Below are 4735 nucleotides of genomic sequence, written 5' to 3' on the forward strand. Positions count from 1 at the left end.
GACTGCCGCGAGATAACACACTCCCACCTTTTGTGGAGCACAATCCCTTTCTCACATAGCGTCATATTTTTTATTGTTCTCTTCATATAGAGTTATTATTTTCTCATACTGCAGTTTTTCTTTCTGATTAACATCTCATAGCCTTCCTGGATAGGAGAACCCTACAAGGCAGAGCAGGTGAATTTGGAGTCAAGTTTTCTCTCTTAGCTTTCCTTAACCAAGGAGGGAGACCTACAAGCACAGGTGAGTTGAAACATGGATTCTAGGTTACATACCACCGTGTTTTTATCGAGACACCATCTCTATGAGGGTTGCCACCCAAGGCTAAAGAACCCCTCCCACCCATGAGACAGACTAGTCCCCGCCGGACGTCAACCCGGTATTTCATGGTCTCGGGGATTATTATTATTATTATTATTATTATTATTATTATTAGTAGTAGTAGTAGTAGTTAGTATTAGTGTAGTGATCAGTCTAACATGTTATTTTCCTGTTCATTTACGAATATGCACAAAGAGTAGATTTTTCCTGATTCTGTGAATTATATCGCTCAAAATTACAGTAATGTCATTAAGGATTAAAAAGTCTTCATCATTCTGTTTGAATTTTGAGTTATATTCTATTTGCACTGATAAAGGGCTAATAAAGACATGCGAAATTAAATGAATACTGAATATATGAATAGTGAAATACATTGATATGCATTAAGAATATATTAACAGATGAACAAAAATATAAAATATAAAAGTAAATTTTTATAATCTAATTAAAAAGGGAAACAAGTAAGAGATATAAGCGTAATGAAAATTAAAACTTTCTTAAGTAACTGACAATAGAAATGTCTGGAAATTTCTGAATCTCTCTGCGTCACATATTCCTTGTCTGAAACTTTTTACACAGTCTTTTTCCACTCTTTGTAGTAAGGTTTCAGAGTTAATGGCATTTTTATTTATTGTTATTATTATCATTATTATATTATTATTATTATTATTTATTATTATTATTATTATTATTACTCTATCATTATTATTATCTTATTATCATCCTTATTATTATCATTATTATTTCATTATCATTGTCACTATGTTGTTGTTGTTAGTGGTGTTTGTTGTTGTATATAATAAAATAATACATTAATTATATATTGGGTCTTTCTTTTTATAGTTATTTTGGTTTACCTTTTTTCTTTTTTTTTACTGGGATGGGATTGATGGTAGTCACTTGAGGATTATTTTCGGTCATACTTCGAAATGAATTACAGATAACGATAAATATATATAATAGATATATTATGATATATATATATATTTTCATTATATCTATATATATATATAGACATACATATATATATAGACATAACTATATATATAGACATACCTATATATATAGACATACCTATATATATATATATATACTATATATATATCTCATATATAATATATTATTATGTATCTATGTTATATACTATAGTATATATATAGATCTATATAGATATCTATAGATATATTATATATATATATATATATATATATGATATATAATATGTATAATACACACACACACAACTATATACACACACATGCATACACAAATACACAACACACATACACACATCTCTCTCTCTCTCTCTCTCTCGCTCTCTCTCCTCACTCATCTTCTCTCTCGTCTCTCTCCCGTTCTCGGCCGGTCTCCTCTCTCGCTCTGCTCTCGCTTCTTATATATATATATATATATATTATATATAATATACATATATACCTACCACATGTCTACATACATACATACATACATACAGATATATATATCACCTATATATATATATATATATATATATATATATATATATTATATATATACATATATCATATATATGATATATATATATTATATATATATATATTATATATATATAAATCATATAATACACACACACCACCAAACATGTATACACACACCGACACACACACACACACACACACCACACACACACACCCGCACACACAACCACACACCCCCAGACACACGACACACATAAGAGAGAAACCGCCACAATAAGAAATGAAATGTAATAACGTTTCAACTCGTCATGTGTTCTTCATCGGGGGATCAATAACCGAAATGGATACACAAAAATGATTTTCAACACATTGTTATGGGGATAAAGACAATACGAGTCGAGAGCTGAATAATTCCCAGGAGGAGGTCAAGTCAAAGTAGTCTAGGGAAGTCCGCCGTTTATTATGGCCAAAACTTGAGATTGAAATTTAGGCAATTTCTAATTCTCAGCTCCTAGCCTTTTCTTTCACGAAAATTTTCCCAATTTATAACATATTTTTAGCGTCGGAGTCTACTGAGCTTGTGAACTCCATCGTGTAAAGATAAACAAACATTTACTTTTCTAACTAGCTATACCACTTTATACTCACGTATTGGTTTGTTGTTATTTTTTTTCCCCAGATAGGCTGCTCTGCATTTCCTTATGTAAAACTTGCCTTATTTTTTACACGGAATGGCTAAAGACCAAAAGAATATCAAGAACATGTTTTCCCGCATTCTACTTAACCAGAGAATTGCGTAACGCTTCGGGTATCTAAAACTCCTGCAAATCGAGAACTTTTTCATCGAGGGACCTGTTAGCGGAACAATTAATAAATTACTGGCACTGCCCTTGTCAAACGAGTTACGAGGAATCAGTATAGCATTTTCTTTTCGCAAGATGAACGTGCATGATAGAATGAAAAAAAACGAGGAGTAATCATTATTTAGAAAATTTATGGCGGAAGAGAGAGAAAGAGAGAGAGAGAGAGGAGAGAGAGAGAGCGAGAGAGAGAGAGAGGAGAGAGAAGAGGAGAGAGAGAGAGAGAGGAGAGGTATAGAGAAGAGAGAGAGAGAGAATAGCTTCATTTCTCCATAAATGGTAAGTTTTACATATGTATTGATCCCTTTTAAAAAACAAACAATAACATATCTACACCATGTTGATCTGAGAAATTGAGCTTTGAGGGTTAGAAAAACATTAAAACGCTCCACAAAACATGTACCCTGCAAATATATTCCTGATTTTGTTTTCAATAATTCTAACACTATTGCAATTCTTAAACAGTATCCTAAAATGTGTTCCAATGTAGTAATATCTATTTCCTGTCCTGACTGCCAAGTCAGGTACGTGGGTCCAACCTCACGATGGTTATTTCACCCGCATAATGGAACACAAAGGCAAGCTTTTCGTACGCGGGACTATCCCGCTGAGCAGACCAATCTTTCTCTTTTCTGTCCATAGAGAAGCACTCTCGCCAACACTCACGACCTGTTTCTCCAACACAGAACTTTAAAATTTCTATCCTCTCATTCCTCCCTCCTAGACCTCATGATCTCCTGCGGAATCTTTGCTGATTCCGAAGATGAAACCAGGAACTTAACATAAACGCTACCGCTACCACCAGAACACCTTGTTTTACTAGTTAGGACGTTTTGTCCATACTTCCCCTTCCTATCACCCATGTTGGTTATTTTTTCATAGTTTTTTTCTAATGTTTTTTCGTTTTAAATGTTTTTTTTTTTCTCCATTGTATATACTTGTTTGTACTATCTCCTAACTGTTTTGGTTTTGCTAATTTTTGCTCCCTTTTTTGTTTGTTATTTGATATCTTTTTTTTATTTTTTTATTTAACTACCTCTGTAATTAGTATAGTTCTGTTGTCCTAATGCATTAGTGTTTTTTTTGGGGTCGCACGATTGCAGCATCGAGATAGAGATAATATGATCTCTGAAACGTTTGCGAATAAACATGAAAGGTATTCACGGCCGTATTAGTCTTTCCTCTTCGCATTGACTGCTCCGACGCCTATGTGGAAAACCCATAACGACTTTTGAAATTATAATATTATAGATAGATATATATATAATATATATATAATATATATACTAATATATATAATATGTTACTATGTAGAGATATATATATATATATATATATATATATGTATATACTATATATACAGAATACATATATATATGTATGTATACTACATAAATATTAAACATATATGTATAAATATATAATCATATATTAATATATAACATAATATATATATATATAATATAATATATATATAATATATAGAATATATAGATAATATATAGACATACATACCGACTACATATATATATATATATATATATATATAATATATAGTATATATATTATGTAATTATTATACATGATATAATTTATATTTTAATATGTAGATATAAAATAGATATACATCTCAATATAGATTCTATATAATATTATATATACATATATATATTATACATATATATATATCTTAGTATATTATAGGTGTGTGTGTTGTGTGGTGTGTGTGTGATGTGGTGTGTTGTGTGTTGTGTGTGTGTGTGATGTGTGTGTTTGTGTGTGTGTGTGTGGGTGATTGTGTGTGTGGTGTCTGTATGTGTATATATATGTATATATCTATGTGTGTATGTCTATATATATATGGCACACACACACACACACAAATGTATTATTATATATTATATTATAGATATATATATATATAATCTATTGTATATATATTATATATAGATAGATAGATAGATAGATAGATCGACTATATAGATATATTATGGATATATATTGCTATGTATATATAATCATATATAATATATATATATAAATATATATATATATATATATATGCACACACAACACACACACACACACCACACACAC

The sequence above is a fragment of the Penaeus monodon genome, unplaced genomic scaffold, assembly GCF_015228065.2.
Source record: "Penaeus monodon isolate SGIC_2016 unplaced genomic scaffold, NSTDA_Pmon_1 PmonScaffold_7761, whole genome shotgun sequence".
NCBI classification, from domain to species: domain Eukaryota; kingdom Metazoa; phylum Arthropoda; class Malacostraca; order Decapoda; family Penaeidae; genus Penaeus; species Penaeus monodon.